The 22,003-nt window shown below is 39.5% G+C and overlaps 5 non-coding genes across 5 annotated transcripts; all 5 read right to left on the minus strand.

Moving 5' to 3' along the window:
• Positions 1-10,179: 10,179 nt before the first annotated feature.
• TRNAS-GCU (transfer RNA serine (anticodon GCU)) lies at positions 10,180-10,261 on the minus strand. Its single transcript has one exon. It is a non-coding gene; the product is annotated as a tRNA-Ser (tRNA).
• A 2,565-nt stretch (positions 10,262-12,826) lies between these two features.
• Positions 12,827-12,908, minus strand: TRNAS-GCU (transfer RNA serine (anticodon GCU)). Its single transcript has one exon. It is a non-coding gene; the product is annotated as a tRNA-Ser (tRNA).
• A 2,565-nt stretch (positions 12,909-15,473) lies between these two features.
• On the minus strand, positions 15,474-15,555 carry TRNAS-GCU (transfer RNA serine (anticodon GCU)). The gene has a single exon. It is a non-coding gene; the product is annotated as a tRNA-Ser (tRNA).
• A 2,565-nt stretch (positions 15,556-18,120) lies between these two features.
• Positions 18,121-18,202, minus strand: TRNAS-GCU (transfer RNA serine (anticodon GCU)). The gene has a single exon. It is a non-coding gene; the product is annotated as a tRNA-Ser (tRNA).
• Positions 18,203-20,767: 2,565 nt separating this feature from the next.
• Positions 20,768-20,849, minus strand: TRNAS-GCU (transfer RNA serine (anticodon GCU)). The gene has a single exon. It is a non-coding gene; the product is annotated as a tRNA-Ser (tRNA).
• Between the last annotated feature and the right edge of the window lie 1,154 nt (positions 20,850-22,003).

Genomic DNA, 22,003 nt, shown 5'->3' on the forward strand with positions numbered 1-22,003 from the left:
TTAGCCAATTTTTTAGGTTTGCAAAGGATTCTGGGTAACAGAACCAGGTCCGAGCCCCGCCAGTCACCCCTCCTTGGATTCCCCTAGGTCTCTAGTTTTCAGAAATGTACAGGTTTGGTAGGTTTCCCTAGGTGGCGGCTGAGCTAGAGGCCAAAATCTACAGGTAGTCACTTTGCTAAAAACAGCTCTGTTTTCTGTGATATGTCCACGTTGTGTTTTGGGGCATATCCTGTCGCGGGCGCTAGGCCTACCCACGCAAGTGAGGTATCATTTTTATCGGGAGACGTGGGGGAACGCTGGGTGGAAGGAAATTTGTGGCTCCTCTCAGATTCCAGAACTTTCTGCCACAGAAATGTGAGGAACATGTGTTTTTTTAGCCAATTTTTTAGGTTTGCAAAGGATTCTGGGTAACAGAACCAGGTCCGAGCCCCGCCAGTCACCCCTCCTTGGATTCCCCTAGGTCTCTAGTTTTCAGAAATGTACAGGTTTGGTAGGTTTCCCTAGGTGGCGGCTGAGCTAGAGGCCAAAATCTACAGGTAGTCACTTTGCTAAAAACAGCTCTGTTTTCTGTGATATGTCCACGTTGTGTTTTGGGGCATATCTTGTCGCGGGCGCTAGGCCTACCCACGCAAGTGAGGTATCATTTTTATCGGGAGACGTGGGGGAACGCTGGGTGGAAGGAAATTTGTGGCTCCTCTCAGATTCCAGAACTTTCTGCAACAGAAATGTGAGGAACATGTGTTTTTTTAGCCAATTTTTTAGGTTTGCAAAGGATTCTGGGTAACAGAACCAGGTCCGAGCCCCGCCAGTCACCCCACCTTGGATTCCCCTAGGTCTCTAGTTTTCAGAAATGTACAGGTTTGGTAGGTTTCCCTAGGTGGCGGCTGAGCTAGAGGCCAAAATCTACAGGTAGTCACTTTGCTAAAAACAGCTCTGTTTTCTGTGATATGTCCACGTTGTGTTTTGGGGCATATCCTGTCGCGGGCGCTAGGCCTACCCACGCAAGTGAGGTATCATTTTTATCGGGAGACGTGGGGGAACGCTGGGTGGAAGGAAATTTGTGGCTCCTCTCAGATTCCAGAACTTTCTGCCACAGAAATGTGAGGAACATGTGTTTTTTTAGCCAATTTTTTAGGTTTGCAAAGGATTCTGGGTAACAGAACCAGGTCCGAGCCCCGCCAGTCACCCCACCTTGGATTCCCCTAGGTCTCTAGTTTTCAGAAATGTACAGGTTTGGTAGGTTTCCCTAGGTGGCGGCTGAGCTAGAGGCCAAAATCTACAGGTAGTCACTTTGCTAAAAACAGCTCTGTTTTCTGTGATATGTCCACGTTGTGTTTTGGGGCATATCCTGTCGCGGGCGCTAGGCCTACCCACGCAAGTGAGGTATCATTTTTATCGGGAGACGTGGGGGAACGCTGGGTGGAAGGAAATTTGTGCCTTCTCTCAGATTCCAGAACTTTCTGCCACAGAAATGTGAGGAACATGTGTTTTTTTAGCCAATTTTTTAGGTTTGCAAAGGATTCTGGGTAACAGAACCAGGTCCGAGCCCCGCCAGTCACCCCTCCTTGGATTCCCCTAGGTCTCTAGTTTTCAGAAATGTACAGGTTTGGTAGGTTTCCCTAGGTGGCGGCTGAGCTAGAGGCCAAAATCTACAGGTAGTCACTTTGCTAAAAACAGCTCTGTTTTCTGTGATGTGTCCACGTTGTGTTTTGGGGCATATCCTGTCGCGGGCGCTAGGCCTACCCACACAAGTGAGGTACCATTTTTATCGGGAGACTTGGGGGAACATAGATTAGCAAAACAAGTACTATTGCCCCTTGTCTTTCTCTACATTTTTTCCTTCCAAATATAGGAGTGTGTGTAAAAAAGACATCTATTTGAGAAATTCCCTGTAATTCACGTGCTACTATGGTCACCCCGGAATTCAGAGATGTGCAAATAACCACTGCTCCTCAACACCTTATCTTGTGCCCTTTTTGGAAATGCAAAGGTTTTCTTGATAGCAATTTTTTACTCCTTATATTTCAGCAAATGAATTGCTGTATACCCGGTATAGAATGAAAACGCACTGCAGGGTGCAGCTCATTTATTGGCTCTGGGTTCCTCGGGTTCTTGATGAACCTACAAACCCTATATATCCCCGCAACCAGAGGAGTCCAGCAGACGTAACGGTATATTGCTTTCGATAATCTGACATTGCAGGGAAAAGTTACAGAGTAAAACGTAGAGAAAAATTTATGTTTTTTTCACCTCAATTTCAATATTTTTCTTTTTCAGCTGTTATTTTCTGTAGGAAACCCTTGTAGGATCTACACAAATGACCCCTTGCTGAATTCAGAATTTTGTCTACTTTTCAGAAATGTTTAGGTTTCTGGGATCCAGCATTGGTTTCATGACCATTCCTGTCACTGACTGGAAGGAGGCTGAAAGCACAAAAAATTGCACAAATGGGGTATGCCCCAGTAAAATGCCACAATTGTGTTGAAAAATTGGGTTTTCTGATTCAAGTCTGCCTGTTCCTGAAAGCTGGGAAGCTGCTGAGTTTAGCACCACAAACCCTTTGTTGATGCCATTTTCAGGGGAAAAACCACAAGCCTCCTTCTGCAGCCACTTTTTCCAATTTTTTTGAAAAAAACGAAAATTTCACTGTATTTTGGCCAATTTCTTGGCCTCCTTCAGGGGAACCCACAAAGTCTGGGTACCTTTAGAATCCCTAGGATGTTGGAAAAAAAGGACGCAAATTTGGCTTGGTTAGCTTATGTGGACAAAAAGTTATGAGGGCCTAAGCGCGAACTGCCCCGAATAGGCAAAAAAAGGCCTGGCACAGGAGGGGGAAAAGGCCTGGCAGCGAAGGGGTTAAAAACGTATGTGCATCAACATGAAATATTTTTGCGCTAAATAAATTGCTGTCCGACTGCTCACGTAACGCATAAAACTGAGGCAGTCGTAATTACACCACATTGAAGTAATATCTTGGTGGTTTTCATTGACGATGACTCAGCAGCAACAGATCAGATGACTTTTTATTAGTGATAGCGCATCACGGCCTTGATAAGTAAACTTACAAGGAGACGCGTCTAGGTCGATGAACCTTTTGGACTACGTTCGCAGACTTCCCAGTACGAGATGTCTTTTGGCATCACAAATCAATGGATCAATATCTCAACAACAATCGCAATAACTAATCATCATGCTAATCAATAACCTTTAATGAGAGTCAATAAAGTGAACACACCATGACCTTTCAGTCATGAATAAAAACACCAATTTAGTTAAGTGTTAGGATACTTATTTCCCTATTGGTTACAATCTAAAGTCATTTCTGTTAATCTCATCGGCAATTCATCTCATTAGTAACTCTTCAGATTTGCAATTAGAAATGCAATTAATCAATGCATGGAGAATATTCACTCAGTATTAACACATCATTAATAAGAACCAACTTAGCAAAGTCTCAGTAGTGCATGATTCAAAAAAGCAAGAACTCAGTAATTTGTCTATTTGCGTCAGATTTTAGTGAACACCTTAACTAACCTCAAATTAGCATCAGCATGTTGGGCTTCATGCAAAACAATTTAGCAAACTCAAATTTGGAAAACATCTAACTATGGCCTCTATCAAAGAGCAGTTGGTACCGAGAAAGAAAAGGCAAGCCGACAATTACAATTTTCATCAGATAGTTACCCATCCAACGGATCAGCAAACAGCGTCAGTCTTTGTCCTCAGGGCATCAGTCGTTTTCACCATCAGCAAAGATAGGACAGGGCAAAGCCTCTGTATTGCATAGCTGAGGAACAAGAACTCCCCTCATATAGAGGAGATATGAGTATCAGGTAAGGAATAAGTAAAGGGTGGTTTAGAGTATCAGGACGAACAAACGGCAAAGTCTCAAAGGAAATGGCCTAAAGGCTCAGTAGAATGGCAAAGAATGGGTTGGAGTGGAATGTCCAATAAATAGCTGATTTCTGCTCAGGTCATATGGTTAAATCAAAACTGTCTAATTTACTCCTAATTCCTCGTTGGATAATAATTTGTGCATCGTTATCTCTGTCCAATAATTATTCACGCATTTCACCAGAATTTTCCACAAACCATAGTTCACATGTCCTTGATTGGCCCATGTTATTGACGTCTTCATCGGTTGGAATGTCAGGTAAGAAAAGTTACACTTTACGCACCAGTCAGTAGTTCCATTGTTTTCTCCTACTCCAGGCAACCTTGCACCTGTTAAGAATTACACTGTTGCATTCAGCAAGAATGTCTCCTTGAGCAAGTCGGGTCCCATGAGAAAGAATTTACTACAGCTACACACATCTCTAGCTTCTGGAAAAGTACAGTTTCGTGTCCTTCAGGAAAACAGCACATTGCACGTTAGAAAAACACAGTTTAATATGAGACCAGGCATGTAGGCCCAGACCCTCGCTAAACTATGGCCTAGTGCTTAATGTACAAACTCCTAATACATAACTCCAATTTTGATATGTTAATACAAGTTCAAAACATCAGTACATAATTAATTCAGCATTAATAACTTTCATTTGACTTCGTATACATTGGTAGCCACTCCCCGTGGGCACATTTTAAACGCGTGCATTATTTCTACATTAACACATTTTCTATGCAGTTTCATTACACAATATATGGCAAACTTCTACGTCCCCCAACTTAACAACCCTCCGCCTGAGGAAAGAATTTGTGATTCACGCACAGAACCCGGCCGGCGCTGTTTACAGTAATGCCTAAGCACAGTGCTCACCTGAGCGGTGTTTCCAAACCGAGGCATTGTACTGTCGGAAATACCATGGGATACGTAATTTAACTTTCACATAAAATAGGGTTAAACCAGACATAAGGCATATTAAAAAGTAAACACACAATAATAAACCGACAAGTGTGTGATTCGAACCCACGCATGCAGAGCACAATGGATTAGCCGTCCATCACCTTAACCACTCGGCCACCTTGTCGTGTGAAGGTCAGTTTTCAGGAGGAAAAAATATAGTAGCCGAAATGTGTTCTATGAGGTGATAGTTGTCCACACATAATAAAGAGCATATATTTACAGATTGTTATGGCAACTTGTTGTCTTCAGCTTTGCTCTAAATGACCTTGTTGTCCTTCCCTACTTCAGCTTGAATTTGTATGATATATGTAATGGAATCATGAAAATGACACATTCCAAACGTGTTCTATCCATATGTGATCTACTGTCACACTACCCTCAAATGAGCTAAGATTGCTTTATTTCAGTTGTAGGTGGATTTAAAGTGCAATTTCATACAAATATTTTACTGGTATGGTGCTTTCGAGTCTCTAGGTGTCATTCATTGTTGGGGTGCTTACATGTCAACATTAGGCAGCAAATAGTACACAAATAAGGAAAACTGCCTTCCCATTTAATGTGCATTGTTCTGCAAAATGTTTTAAGTAGAAGAAAGTAAAACTTAGTTTATAAAACCGCCTAAACTGGGAGTATTGCCGCTACAGCTTTGACACTTCAGTTTAAAAACGTACGTGCATCAACAAGAAATATTTTTGCGCTAAATAAATTGCTGTCCGACTGCTCACGTAACGCATAAAACTGAGGCAGTCGTAATTACACCACATTGAAGTTATATCTTGGTGGTTTTCATTGATGATGACTCAGCAGCAACAGATCAGATGACTTTTTATTAGTGATAGCGCATCACGGCCTTGATAAGTAAACTTACAAGGAGACACGCCTAGGTCGATGAACCTTTTGGACTACGTTCGGGGACTTCCCAGTACGAGATGTCTTTTGGCATCACAAATCAATGGATCAATATCTCACCAACAATCGCAATAACTAATCATCATGCTAATCAATAACCTTTAATGAGAGTCAATAAAGTGAACACACCATGACCTTTCAGTCATGAATAAAAACACCAATTTAGTTAAGTGTTAGGATACTTATTTCCCTATTGGTTACAATCTAAAGTCATTTCTGTTAATCTCATCGGCAATTCATCTCATTAGTAACTCTTCAGATTTGCAATTAGAAATGCAATTAATCAATGCATGGAGAATATTCACTCAGTATTAACACATCATTAATAAGAACCAACTTAGCAAAGTCTCAGTAGTGCATGATTCAAAAAAGCAAGAACTCAGTAATTTGTCTATTTGCGTCAGATTTTAGTGAACACCTTAACTAACCTCAAATTAGAATCAGCATGTTGGGCTTCATGCAAAACAATTTAGCAAACACAAATTTGGAAAACATCTAACTATGGCCTCTATCAAAGAGCAGTTGGTACCGAGAAAGAAAAGGCAAGCCGACAATTACAATTTTCATCAGATAGTTACCCATCCAACGGATCAGCAAACAGCGTCAGTTTTTGTCCTCAGGGCATCAGTCGTTTTCACCATCAGCAAAGATAGGACAGAGCAAAGCCTCTGTATTGCATAGCTGAGGAACAAGAACTCCTCTCATATAGAGGAGATATGAGTATCAGGTAAGGAATAAGTAAAGGGTGGTTTAGAGTATCAGGACGAACAAACGGCAAAGTCTCAAAGGAATTGGCCTAAATGGCTCAGTAGAATGGCAAAGAATGGGTTGGAGTGGAATGTCCAATAAATAGCTGATTTCTGCTCAGGTCATATGGTTAAATCAAAACTGTCTAATTTACTCCTAATTCCTCGTTGGATAATAATTTGTGCATCGTTATCTCTGTCCAATAATTATTCACGCATTTCACTGGAATTTTCCACAAACCATAGTTCACATGTCGTTGATTGGCCCATGTTATTGACGTCTTCATCGGTTGGAATGTCAGGTAAGAAAAGTTACACTTTACGCACCAGTCAGTAGTTCCATTGTTTTCTCCTACTCCAGGCAACCTTGCACCTGTTACGAATTACACTGTTGCATTCAGCAAGAATGTCTCCTTGAGCAAGTCGGGTCCCATGAGAAAGAATTTACTACAGCTACACACATCTCTAGCTTCTGGAAAAGTACAGTTTCGTGTCCTTCAGGAAAACAGCACATTGCACTTTAGAAAAATACAGTTTAATATGAGACCAGGCATGTAGGCCCAGACCCTCGCTAAACTAAGGCCTAGTGCTTAATGTACAAACTCCTAATACATAACTCCAATTTTGATATGTTAATACAAGTTCAAAACATCAGTACATAATTAATTCAGCAATAATAACTTTCATTAGTCTTCGTATACATTGGTAGCCACTCCCCGTGGGCACATTTTAAACGCGTGCATTATTTCTACATTAACACATTTTCTATGCAGTTTCATTACACAATATATTGCAAACTTCTACGTCCCCCAACTTAACAACCCTCCGCCTGAGGATAGAATTTGTGATTCATGCACAGAAACCGGCCGGCGCTGTTTACAGTAATGCCTAAGCACAGTGCTCACCTGAGCGATGTTTCCAAACCGAGGCATTGTACCGTCGGAAATACCATGGGATACGTAATTTAACTTTCACATAAAATAGGGTTAAACCAGACATTCCGCATATTAAAAAGTAAACACACAATAATAAACCCACAAGGGTGGGATTCGAACTAACGCATGCAGAGCACAATGGATTAGCAGTCCATTGCCTTAACCACTCGGCCACCTTTTCGTGTAAAGGTCAGTTTTCAGGAGGAAAAAATATAGTAGCCGAAATGTGTTCTATGAGGTGATAGTTGTCCACACATAATAAAGAGCATATATTTACAGATTGTTATGGCAACTTGTTGTCTTCAGCTTTGCTCTAAATGACCTTGTTGTCCTTCCCTACTTCAGCTTGAATTTATATCATATATGTAATGGAATCATGAAAATTACACATTCCAAACGTGTTCTATCCATATGTGATCTACTGTCACACTACCCTCAAATGAGCTAAGATTGCTTTATTTCAGTTGTACGTGGATTTAAAGTGCAATTTCATACAAATATATTACTGGTATGGTGCTTTCGAGTCTCTAGGTGTCATTCATTGTTGGGGTGCTTACATGTCAACATTAGGCAGCAAATAGTACACAAATAAGGAAAACTGCCTTCCCATTTAATGTGCATTGTTCTGCAAATCGTTTTAAGTAGGAGAAAGTAAAACTTAGTTTATAAAACCGCCTAAACTGGGAGTATTGCCGCTACAGCTTTGACACTTCAGTTTAAAAACGTACGTGCATAAACAAGAAATATTTTTGCGCTAAATAAATTGCTATCCGACTGCTCACGTAACGCATAAAACTGAGGCAGTCGTAATTACACCACATTGAAGTAATATCTTGGTGGTTTTCGTTGACGATGACTCAGCAGCAACAGATCAGATGACGTTTTATTAGTGATAGCGCATCACGGCCTTGATAAGTAAACTTAGAAGGAGACACGCCTAGGTCGATGAACCTTTTGGACTACGTTCGGGGACTTCCCAGTACGAGATGTCTTTTGGCATCACAAATCAATGGATCAATATCTCAACAACAATCGCAATAACTAATCATCATGCTAATCAATAACCTTTAATGAGAGTCAATAAAGTGAACACACCATGACCTTTCAGTCATGAATAAAAACACCAATTTAGTTAAGTGTTAGGATACTTATTTCCCTATTGGTTACAATCTAAAGTCATTTCTGTTAATCTCATCGGCAATTCATCTCATTAGTAACTCTTCAGATTTGCAATTAGAAATGCAATTAATCAATGCATGGAGAATATTCACTCAGTATTAACACATCATTAATAAGAACCAACTTAGCAAAGTCTCAGTAGTGCATGATTCAAAAAAGCAAGAACTCAGTGATTTGTCTATTTGCGTCAGATTTTAGTGAACACCTTAACTAACCTCAAATTAGCATCAGCATGTTGGGCTTCATGCAAAACAATTTAGCAAACACAAATTTGGAAAACATCTAACTATGGCCTCTATCAAAGAGCAGTTGGTACCGAGAAAGAAAAGGCAAGCCGACAATTACAATTTTCATCAGATAGTTACCCATCCAACGGATCAGCAAACAGCGTCAGTCTTTGTCCTCAGGCCATCAGTCGTTTTCACCATCAGCAAAGATAGGACAGGGCAAAGCCTCTGTATTGCATAGCTGAGGAACAAGAACTCCCCTCATATAGAGGAGATATGAGTATCAGGTAAGGAATAAGTAAAGGGTGGTTTAGAGTATCAGGACGAACAAACGGCAAAGTCTCAAAGGAAATGGCCTAAATGGCTCAGTAGAATGGCAAAGAATGGGTTGGAGTGGAATGTCCAATAAATAGCTGATTTCTGCTCAGGTCATATGGTTAAATCAAAACTGTCTAATTTACTCCTAATTCCTCGTTGGATAATAATTTGTGCATCGTTATCTCTGTCCAATAATTATTCACGCATTTCACCAGAATTTTCCACAAACCATAGTTCACATGTCCTTGATTGGCCCATGTTATTGACGTCTTCATCGGTTGGAATGTCAGGTAAGAAAAGTTACACTTTACGCACCAGTCAGTAGTTCCATTGTTTTCTCCTACTCCAGGCAACCTTGCACCTGTTACGAATTACACTGTTGCATTCAGCAAGAATGTCTCCTTGAGCAAGTCGGGTCCCATGAGAAAGAATTTACTACAGCTACACACATCTCTAGCTTCTGGAAAAGTACAGTTTCGTGTCCTTCAGGAAAACAGCACATTGCACGTTAGAAAAACACAGTTTAATATGAGACCAGGCATGTAGGCCCAGACCCTCGCTAAACTAAGGCCTAGTGCTTAATGTACAAACTCCTAATACATAACTCCAATTTTGATATGTTAATACAAGTTCAAAACATCAGTACATAATTAATTCAGCATTAATAACTTTCATAAGTCTTCATATACATTGGTAGCCACTCCCCGTGGGCACATTTCAAACGCGTGCATTATTTCTACATTAACACATTTTCTATGCAGTTTCATTACACAATATATTGCAAACTTCTATGTCCCCCAACTTAACAACCCTCCGCCTGAGGAAAGAATTTGTGATTGATGCACAGAACCCGGCCGGCGCTGTTTACAGTAATGCCTAAGCACAGTGCTCACCTGAGCGGTGTTTCCAAACCGAGGCATTGTACTGTCGGAAATACCATGGGATACGTAATTTAACTTTCACATAAAATAGGGTTAAACCAGACATACCGCATATTAAAAAGTAAACACACAATAATAAACCGACAAGGGTGGGATTCGAACCCACGCATGCAGAGCACAATGGATTAGCAGTCCATCGCCTTAACCACTCAGCCACCTTGTCGTGTAAAGGTCAGTTTTCAGGAGGAAAAAATATAGTAGCCGAAATGTGTTCTTTGCGGTGATAGTTGTCCACACATAATAAAGAGCATATATTTACAGATTGTTATGGCAACTTGTTGTCTTCAGCTTTGCTCTAAATGACCTTGTTGTCCTTCCCTACTTCAGCTTGAATTTATATGATATATGTAATGGAATCATGAAAATTACACATTCCAAACGTGTTCTATCCATATGTGATCTACTGTCACACTACCCTCAAATGAGCTAAGATTGCTTTATTTCAGTTGTACGTGGATTTAAAGTGCAATTTCATACAAATATTTTACTGGTATGGTGCTTTCGAGTCTCTAGGTGTCATTCATTGTTGGGGTGCTTACATGTCAACATTAGGCAGCAAATAGTACACAAATAAGGAAAACTGCCTTCCCATTTAATGTGCATTGTTCTGCAAAACGTTTTAAGTAGGAGAAAGTAAAACTTAGTTTATAAAACCGCCTAAACTGGGAGTATTGCCGCTACAGCTTTGACACTTCAGTTTAAAAACGTACGTGCATCAACAAGAAATATTTTTGCGCTAAATAAATTGCTGTCCAACTGCTCACGTAACGCATAAAACTCAGGCAGTCGTAATTACACCACATTGAAGTAATATCTTGGTGGTTTTCGTTGACGATGACTCAGCAGCAACAGATCAGATGACTTTTTATTAGTGATAGCGCATCACGGCCTTGATAAGTAAACTTACAAGGATACACGCCTAGGTCGATGAACCTTTTGGACTACGTTCGGGGACTTCCCAGTACGAGATGTCTTTTGGCATCACAAATCAATGGATCAATATCTCAACAACAATCGCAATAACTAATCATCATGCTAATCAATAACCTTTAATGAGAGTCAATAAAGTGAACACACCATGACCTTTCAGTCATGAATAAAAACACCAATTTAGTTAAGTGTTAGGATACTTATTTCCCTATTGGTTACAATCTAAAGTCATTTCTGTTAATCTCATCGGCAATTCATCTCATTAGTAACTCTTCAGATTTGCAATTAGAAATGCAATTAATCAATGCATGGAGAATATTCACTCAGTATTAACACATCATTAATAAGAACCAACTTAGCAAAGTCTCAGTAGTGCATGATTCAAAAAAGCAAGAACTCAGTAATTTGTCTATTTGCGTCAGATTTTAGTGAACACCTTAACTAACCTCAAATTAGAATCAGCATGTTGGGCTTCATGCAAAACAATTTAGCAAACACAAATTTGGAAAACATCTAACTATGGCCTCTATCAAAGAGCAGTTGGTACCGAGAAAGAAAAGGCAAGCCGACAATTACAATTTTCATCAGATAGTTAGCCATCCAACGGATCAGCAAACAGCGTCAGTTTTTGTCCTCAGGGCATCAGTCGTTTTCACCATCAGCAAAGATAGGACAGGGCAAAGCCTCTGTATTGCATAGCTGAGGAACAAGAACTCCTCTCATATAGAGGAGATATGAGTATCAGGTAAGGAATAACTAAAGGGTGGTTTAGAGTATCAGGACGAACAAACGGCAAAGTCTCAAAGGAAATGGCCTAAATGGCTCAGTAGAATGGCAAAGAATGGGTTGGAGTGGAATGTCCAATAAATAGCTGATTTCTGCTCAGGTCATATGGTTAAATCAAAACTGTCTAATTTACTCCTAATTCCTCGTTGGATAATAATTTGTGCATCGTTATCTCTGTCCAATAATTATTCACGCATTTCACTGGAATTTTCCACAAACCATAGTTCACATGTCGTTGATTGGCCCATGTTATTGACGTCTTCATCGGTTGGAATGTCAGGTAAGAAAAGTTACACTTTACGCACCAGTCAGTAGTTCCATTGTTTTTTCCTACTCCAGACAACCTTGCACCTGTTACGAATTACACTGTTGCATTCAGCAAGAATGTCTCCTTGAGCAAGTCGGGTCCCATGAGAAAGAATTTACTACAGCTACACACATCTCTAGCTTCTGGAAAAGTACAGTTTCGTGTCCTTCAGGAAAACAGCACATTGCACGTTAGAAAAATACAGTTTAATATGAGACCAGGCATGTAGGCCCAGACCCTCGCTAAACTAAGGGCTAGTGCTTAATGTACAAACTCCTAATACATAACTCCAATTTTGATATGTTAATACAAGTTCAAAACATCAGTACATAATTAATTCAGCAATAATAACTTTCATTAGTCTTCGTATACATTGGTAGCCACTCCCTGTGGGCACATTTTAAACGCGTGCATTATTTCTACATTAACACATTTTCTACGCAGTTTCATTACACAATATATTGCAAACTTCTACGTCCCCCAACTTAACAACCCTCCGCCTGAGGATAGAATTTGTGATTCATGCACAGAACCCGGCCGGCGCTGTTTACAGTAATGCCTAAGCACAGTGCTCACCTGAGCGGTGTTTCCAAACCGAGGCATTGTACCGTCGGAAATACCATGGGATACGTAATTTAACTTTCACATAAAATAGGGTTAAACCAGACATACCGCATATTAAAAAGTAAACACACAATAATAAACCGACAAGGGTGGGATTCGAACCAACGCATGCAGAGCACAATGGATTAGCAGTCCATTGCCTTAACCACTCGGCCACCTTGTCGTGTAAAGGTCAGTTTTCAGGAGGAAAAAATATAGTAGCCGAAATGTGTTCTATGAGGTGATAGTTGTCCACACATAATAAAGAGCATATATTTACAGATTGTTATGGCAACTTGTTGTCTTCAGCTTTGCTCTAAATGACCTTGTTGTCCTTCCCTACTTCAGCTTGAATTTATATCATATATGTAATGGAATCATGAAAATTACACATTCCAAACGTGTTCTATCCATATGTGATCTACTGTCACACTACCCTCAAATGAGCTAAGATTGCTTTATTTCAGTTGTACGTGGATTTAAAGTGCAATTTCATACAAATATATTACTGGTATGGTGCTTTCGAGTCTCTAGGTGTCATTCATTGTTGGGGTGCTTACATGTCAACATTAGGCAGCAAATAGTACACAAATAAGGAAAACTGCCTTCCCATTTAATGTGCATTGTTCTGCAAATCGTTTTAAGTAGGAGAAAGTAAAACTTAGTTTATAAAACCGCCTAAACTGGGAGTATTGCCGCTACAGCTTTGACACTTCAGTTTAAAAACGCACGTGCATAAACAAGAAATATTTTTGCGCTAAATAAATTGCTATCCGACTGCTCACGTAACGCATAAAACTGAGGCAGTCGTAATTACACCACATTGAAGTAATATCTTGGTGGTTTTCGTTGACGATGACTCAGCAGCAACAGATCAGATGACGTTTTATTAGTGATAGCGCATCACGGCCTTGATAAGTAAACTTAGAAGGAGACACGCCTAGGTCGATGAACCTTTTGGACTACGTTCGGGGACTTCCCAGTACGAGATGTCTTTTGGCATCACAAATCAATGGATCAATATCTCAACAACAATCGCAATAACTAATCATCATGCTAATCAATAACCTTTAATGAGAGTCAATAAAGTGAACACACCATGACCTTTCAGTCATGAATAAAAACACCAATTTAGTTAAGTGTTAGGATACTTATTTCCCTATTGGTTACAATCTAAAGTCATTTCTGTTAATCTCATCGGCAATTCATCTCATTAGTAACTCTTCAGATTTGCAATTAGAAATGCAATTAATCAATGCATGGAGAATATTCACTCAGTATTAACACATCATTAATAAGAACCAACTTAGCAAAGTCTCAGTAGTGCATGATTCAAAAAAGCAAGAACTCAGTGATTTATCTATTTGCGTCAGATTTTAGTGAACACCTTAACTAACCTCAAATTAGCATCAGCATGTTGGGCTTCATGCAAAACAATTTAGCAAACACAAATTTGGAAAAGATCTAACTATGGCCTCTATCAAAGAGCAGTTGGTACCGAGAAAGAAAAGGCAAGCCGACAATTACAATTTTCATCAGATAGTTACCCATCAAACGGATCAGCAAACAGCGTCAGTCTTTGTCCTCAGGCCATCAGTCGTTTTCACCATCAGCAAAGATAGGACAGGGCAAAGCCTCTGTATTGCATAGCTGAGGAACAAGAACTCCCCTCATATAGAGGAGATATGAGTATCAGGTAAGGAATAAGTAAAGGGTGGTTTAGAGTATCAGGACGAACAAACAGCAAAGTCTCAAAGGAAATGGCCTAAATGGCTCAGTAGAATGGCAAAGAATGGGTTGGAGTGGAATGTCCAATAAATAGCTGATTTCTGCTCAGTTCATATGGTTAAATCAAAACTGTCTAATTTACTCCTAATTCCTCGTTGGATAATAATTTGTGCATCGTTATCTCTGTCCAATAATTATTCACGCATTTCACCAGAATTTTCCACAAACCATAGTTCACATGTCCTTGATTGGCCCATGTTATTGACGTCTTCATCGGTTGGAATGTCAGGTAAGAAAAGTTACACTTTACGCACCAGTCAGTAGTTCCATTGTTTTCTCCTACTCCAGGCAACCTTGCACCTGTTACGAATTACACTGTTGCATTCAGCAAGAATGTCTCCTTGAGCAAGTCGGGTCCCATGAGAAAGAATTTACTACAGCTACACACATCTCTAGCTTCTGGAAAAGTACAGTTTCGTGTCCTTCAGGAAAACAGCACATTGCACGTTAGAAAAACACAGTTTAATATGAGACCAGGCATGTAGGCCCAGACCCTCGCTAAACTAAGGCCTAGTGCTTAATGTACAAACTCCTAATACATAACTCCAATTTTGATATGTTAATACAAGTTCAAAACATCAGTACATAATTAATTCAGCATTAATAACTTTCATTAGTCTTCATATACATTGGTAGCCACTCCCCGTGGGCACATTTCAAACGCGTGCATTATTTCTACATTAACACATTTTCTATGCAGTTTCATTACACAATATATTGCAAACTTCTATGTCCCCCAACTTAACAACCCTCCGCCTGAGGAAAGAATTTGTGATTCATGCACAGAACCCGGCCGGCGCTGTTTACAGTAATGCCTAAGCACAGTGCTCACCTGAGCGGTGTTTCCAAACCGAGGCATTGTACTGTCGGAAATACCATGGGATACGTAATTTAACTTTCACATCAAATAGGGTTAAACCAGACATACCGCATATTAAAAAGTAAACACACAATAATAAACCGACAAGGGTGGGATTCGAACCCACGCATGCAGAGCACAATGGATTAGCAGTCCATCGCCTTAACCACTCGGCCACCTTGTCGTGTAAAGGTCAGTTTTCAGGAGGAAAAAATATAGTAGCCGAAATGTGTTCTATGCGGTGACAGTTGTCCACACATAATAAAGAGCATATATTTACAGATTGTTATGGCAACTTGTTGTCTTCAGCTTTGCTCTAAATGACCTTGTTGTCCTTCCCTACTTCAGCTTGAATTTATATGATATATGTAATGGAATCATGAAAATTACACATTCCAAACGTGTTCTATCCATATGTGATCTACTGTCACACTACCCTCAAATGAGCTAAGATTGCTTTATTTCAGTTGTACGTGGATTTAAAGTGCAATTTCATACAAATATTTTACTGGTATGGTGCTTTCGAGTCTCTAGGTGTCATTCATTGTTGGGGTGCTTACATGTCAACATTAGGCAGCAAATAGTACACAAATAAGGAAAACTGCCTTCCCATTTAATGTGCATTGTTCTGCAAAACGTTTTAAGTAGGAGAAAGTAAAACTTAGTTTATAAAACCGCCTAAACTGGGAGTATTGCCGCTACAGCTTTGACACTTCAGTTTAAAAACGTACGTGCATCAACAAGAAATATTTTTGCGCTAAATAAATTGCTGTCCGACTGCTCACGTAACGCATAAAACTGAGGCAGTCGTAATTACACCACATTGAAGTAATATCTTGGTGGTTTTCGTTGACGATGACTCAGCAGCAACAGATCAGATGACTTTTTATTAGTGATAGCGCATCACGGCCTTGATAAGTAAACTTACAAGGAGACACGCCTAGGTCGATGAACCTTTTGGACTACGTTCGGGGACTTCCCAGTACGAGATGTCTTTTGGCATCACAAATCAATGGATCAATATCTCAACAACAATCGCAATAACTAATCATCATGCTAATCAATAACCTTTAATGAGAGTCAATAAAGTGAACACACCATGACCTTTCAGTCATGAATAAAAACACCAATTTAGTTAAGTGTTAGGATACTTATTTCCCTATTGGTTACAATCTAAAGTCATTTCTGTTAATCTCATCGGCAATTCATCTCATTAGTAACTCTTCAGATTTGCAATTAGAAATGCAATTAATCAATGCATGGAGAATATTCACTCAGTATTAACACATCATTAATAAGAACCAACTTAGCAAAGTCTCAGTAGTGCATGATTCAAAAAAGCAAGAACTCAGTAATTTGTCTATTTGCGTCAGATTTTAGTGAACACCTTAACTAACCTCAAATTAGAATCAGCATGTTGGGCTTCATGCAAAACAATTTAGCAAACACAAATTTGGAAAACATCTAACTATGGCCTCTATCAAAGAGCAGTTGGTACCGAGAAAGAAAAGGCAAGCCGACAATTACAATTTTCATCAGATAGTTACCCATCCAACGGATCAGCAAACAGCGTCATTTTTTGTCCTCAGGGCATCAGTCGTTTTCACCATCAGCAAAGATAGGACAGGGCAAAGCCTCTGTATTGCATAGCTGAGGAACAAGAACTCCTCTCATATAGAGGAGATATGAGTATCAGGTAAGGAATAAGTAAAGGGTGGTTTAGAGTATCAGGACGAACAAACGGCAAAGTCTCAAAGGAAATGGCCTAAATGGCTCAGTAGAATGGCAAAGAATGGGTTGGAGTGGAATGTCCAAGAAATAGCTGATTTCTGCTCAGGTCATATGGTTAAATCAAAACTGTCTAATTTACTCCTAATTCCTCGTTGGATAATAATTTGTGCATCGTTATCTCTGTCCAATAATTATTCACGCATTTCACTGGAATTTTCCACAAACCATAGTTCACATGTCGTTGATTGGCCCATGTTATTGATGTCTTCATCGGTTGGAATGTCAGGTAAGAAAAGTTACACTTTACGCACCAGTCAGTAGTTCCATTGTTTTCTCCTACTCCAGGCAACCTTGCACCTGTTACGAATTACACTGTTGCATTCAGCAAGAATGTCTCCTTGAGCAAGTCGGGTGTCATGAGAAAGAATTTACTACAGCTACACACATCTCTAGCTTCTGGAAAAGTACAGTTTCGTGTCCTTCAGGAAAACAGCACATTGCACGTTAGAAAAATACAGTTTAATATGAGACCAGGCATGTAGGCCCAGACCCTCGCTAAACTAAGGCCTAGTGCTTAATGTACAAACTCCTAATACATAACTCCAATTTTGATATGTTAATACAAGTTCAAAACATCAGTACATAATTAATTCAGCAATAATAACTTTCATTAGTCTTCATATACATTGGTAGCCACTCCCCGTGGGCACATTTTAAACGCGTGCATTATTTCTACATTAACATATTTTCTATGCAGTTTCATTACACAATATATTGCAAACTTCTACGTCCCCCAACTTAACAACCCTCCGCCTGAGGATAGAATTTGTGATTCATGCACAGAACCCGGCCGGCGCTGTTTACAGTAATGCCTAAGCACAGTGCTCAGCTGAGCGGTGTTTCCAAACCGAGGCATTGTACCGTCGGAAATACCATGGGATACGTAATTTAACTTTCACATAAAATAGGGTTAAACCAGACATACCGCATATTAAAAAGTAAACACACAATAATAAACCGACAAGGGTGGGATTCGAACCAACGCATGCAGAGCACAATGGATTAGCAATCCATTGCCTTAACCACTCGGCCACCTTGTCGTGTAAAGGTCAGTTTTCAGGAGGAAAAAATATAGTAGCCGAAATGTGTTCTATGAGGTGATAGTTGTCCACACATAATAAAGAGCATATATTTACAGATTGTTATGGCAACTTGTTGTCTTCAGCTTTGCTCTAAATGACCTTGTTGTCCTTCCCTACTTCAGCTTGAATTTATATCATATATGTAATGGAATCATGAAAATTACACATTCCAAACGTGTTCTATCCATATGTGATCTACTGTCACACTACCCTCAAATGAGCTAAGATTGCTTTATTTCAATTGTACGTGGATTTAAAGTGCAATTTCATACAAATATATTACTGGTATGGTGCTTTCGAGTCTCTAGGTGTCATTCATTGTTGGGGTGCTTACATGTCAACATTAGGCAGCAAATAGTACACAAATAAGGAAAACTGCCTTCCCATTTAATGTGCATTGTTCTGCAAATCGTTTTAAGTAGGAGAAAGTAAAACTTAGTTTATAAAACCGCCTAAACTGGGAGTATTGCCGCTACAGCTTTGACACTTCAGTTTAAAAACGTACGTGCATAAACAAGAAATATTTTTGCGCTAAATAAATTGCTATCCGACTGCTCACGTAACGCATAAAACTGAGGCAGTCGTAATTACACCACATTGAAGTAATATCTTGGTGGTTTTCGTTGACGATGACTCAGCAGCAACAGATCAGATGACTTTTTATTAGTGATAGCGCATCACGGCCTTGATAAGTAAACTTAGAAGGAGACACGCCTAGGTCGATGAACCTTTTGGACTACGTTCGGGGACTTCCCAGTACGAGATGTCTTTTGGCGTCACAAATCAATGGATCAATATCTCAACAACAATCGCAATAACTAATCATCATGCTAATCAATAACCTTTAATGAGAGTCAATAAAGTGAACACACCATGACCTTTCAGTCATGAATAAAAACACCAATTTAGTTAAGTGTTAGGATACTTATTTCCCTATTGGTTACAATCTAAAGTCATTTCTGTTAATCTCATCGGCAATTCATCTCATTAGTAACTCTTCAGATTTGCAATTAGAAATGCAATTAATCAATGCATGGAGAATATTCACTCAGTATTAACACATCATTAATAAGAACCAACTTAGCAAAGTCTCAGTAGTGCATGATTCAAAAAAGCAAGAACTCAGTAATTTGTCTATTTGCGTCAGATTTTAGTGAACACCTTAACTAACCTCAAATTAGCATCAGCATGTTGGGCTTCATGCAAAACAATTTAGCAAACACAAATTTGGAAAACATCTAACTATGGCCTCTATCAAAGAGCAGTTGGTACCGAGAAAGAAAAGGCAAGCCGACAATTACAATTTTCATCAGATAGTTACCCATCCAACGGATCAGCAAACAGCGTCAGTCTTTGTCCTCAGGCCATCAGTCGTTTTCACCATCAGCAAAGATAGGACAGGGCAAAGCCTCTGTATTGCATAGCTGAGGAACAAGAACTCCCCTCATATAGAGGAGATATGAGTATCAGGTAAGGAATAAGTAAAGGGTGGTTTAGAGTATCAGGACGAACAAACGGCAAAGTCTCAAAGGAAAGGGCCTAAATGGCTCAGTAGAATGGCAAAGAATGGGTTGGAGTGGAATGTCCAATAAATAGCTGATTTCTGCTCAGGTCATATGGTTAAATCAAAACTGTCTAATTTACTCCTAATTCCTCGTTGGATAATAATTTGTGCATCGTTATCTCTGTCCAATAATTATTCACGCATTTCACCAGAATTTTCCACAAACCATAGTTCACATGTCCTTGATTGGCCCATGTTATTGACGTCTTCATCGGTTGGAATGTCAGGTAAGAAAAGTTACACTTTACGCACCAGTCAGTAGTTCCATTGTTTTCTCCTACTCCAGGCAACCTTGCACCTGTTACGAATTACACTGTTGCATTCAGCAAGAATGTCTCCTTGAGCAAGTCGGGTCCCATGAGAAAGAATTTACTACAGCTACACACATCTGTAGCTTCTGGAAAAGTACAGTTTCGTGTCCTTCAGGAAAACAGCACATTGCACGTTAGAATAACACAGTTTAATATGAGACCAGGCATGTAGGCCCAGACCCTCGCTAAACTAAGGCCTAGTGCTTAATGTACAAACTCCTAATACATAACTCCAATTTTGATATGTTAATACAAGTTCAAAACATCAGTACATAATTAATTCAGCATTAATAACTTTCATTAGTCTTCATATACATTGGTAGCCACTCCCCGTGGGCACATTTCAAACGCGTGCATTATTTCTACATTAACACATTTTCTATGCAGTTTCATTACACAATATATTGCAAACTTCTATGTCCCCCAACTTAACAACCCTCCGCCTGAGGAAAGAATTTGTGATTCATGCACAGAACCCGGCCGGCGCTGTTTACAGTAATGCCTAAGCACAGTGCTCACCTGAGCGGTGTTTCCAAACCGAGGCATTGTACTGTCGGAAATACCATGGGATACGTAATTTAACTTTCACATAAAATAGGGTTAAACCAGACATACTGCATATTAAAAACTAAACACACAATAATAAACCGACAAGGGTGGGATTCGAACCCACGCATGCAGAGCACAATGGATTAGCAGTCCATCGCCTTAACCACTCGGCCACCTTGTCGTGTAAAGGTCAGTTTTCAGGAGGAAAAAATATAGTAGCCGAAATGTGTTCTATGCTGTGATAGTTATCCACACATAATAAAGAGCATATATTTACAGATTGTTATGGCAACTTGTTGTCTTCAGCTTTGCTCTAAATGACCTTGTTGTCCTTCCCTACTTCAGCTTGAATTTATATGATATATGTAATGGAATCATGAAAATTACACATTCCAAACGTGTTCTATCCATATGTGATCTACTGTCACACTACCCTCAAATGAGCTAAGATTGCTTTATTTCAGTTGTACGTGGATTTAAAGTGCAATTTCATACAAATATTTTACTGGTATGGTGCTTTCAAGTCTCTAGGTGTCATTCATTGTTGGGGTGCTTACATGTCAACATTAGGCAGCAAATAGTACACAAATAAGGAAAACTGCCTTCCCATTTAATGTGCATTGTTCTGCAAAACGTTTTAAGTAGGAGAAAGTAAAACTTAGTTTATAAAACCGCCTAAACTGGGAGTATTGCCGCTACAGCTTTGACACTTCAGTTTAAAAACGTACGTGCATCAACAAGAAATATTTTTGCGCTAAATAAATTGCTGTCCGACTGCTCACGTAACGCATAAAACTGAGGCAGTCGTAATTACACCACATTGAAGTAATATCTTGGTGGTTTTCGTTGACGATGACTCAGCAGCAACAGATCAGATGACTTTTTATTAGTGATAGCGCATCACGGCCTTGATAAGTAAACTTACAAGGAGACACGCCTAGGTCGATGAACCTTTTGGACTACGTTCGGGGACTTCCCAGTACGAGATGTCTTTTGGCATCACAAATCAATGGATCAATATCTCAACAACAATCGCAATAACTAATCATCATGCTAATCAATAACCTTTAATGAGAGTCAATAAAGTGAACACACCATGACCTTTCAGTCATGAATAAAAACACCAATTTAGTTAAGTGTTAGGATACTTATTTCCCTATTGGTTACAATCTAAAGTCATTTCTGTTAATCTCATCGGCAATTCATCTCATTAGTAACTCTTCAGATTTGCAATTAGAAATGCAATTAATCAATGCATGAAGAATATTCACTCAGTATTAACACATCATTAATAAGAACCAACTTAGCAAAGTCTCAGTAGTGCATGATTCAAAA

Source organism: Pleurodeles waltl, chromosome 12 (assembly GCF_031143425.1).
Source record: "Pleurodeles waltl isolate 20211129_DDA chromosome 12, aPleWal1.hap1.20221129, whole genome shotgun sequence".
Classification (NCBI taxonomy): domain Eukaryota; kingdom Metazoa; phylum Chordata; class Amphibia; order Caudata; family Salamandridae; genus Pleurodeles; species Pleurodeles waltl.